The sequence below is a fragment of the Cetorhinus maximus genome, unplaced genomic scaffold (genome assembly GCF_964194155.1).
Source record: "Cetorhinus maximus unplaced genomic scaffold, sCetMax3.hap1.1 HAP1_SCAFFOLD_1963, whole genome shotgun sequence".
Taxonomy (NCBI): domain Eukaryota; kingdom Metazoa; phylum Chordata; class Chondrichthyes; order Lamniformes; family Cetorhinidae; genus Cetorhinus; species Cetorhinus maximus.
The window spans coordinates 37501-37708 of record NW_027597903.1 but is presented as its reverse complement, the minus strand read 5'-3'; positions in this window follow the sequence as shown (position 1 = coordinate 37708).

Here is a 208-nt window from a genome sequence, read left to right as displayed (position 1 = left end):
TGTGTGTGAGAGAGAGAGTGTGTGTGAGAGCGTGTGTGTGAGTGAGAATGTGTGTTTGTGTGTCAGTGTCTTCAAGAGAATGTGTGGAGAGTGTGTGAGAGTATGTGTGTGTGTGTATATGAGTGTGTGTGTCAGTGTATGTATGAGTGTGTGTCAGTCTATGTATGAGTGTGTCTGTGTGTGTGCATATATGAGTATGTGTGTGTGT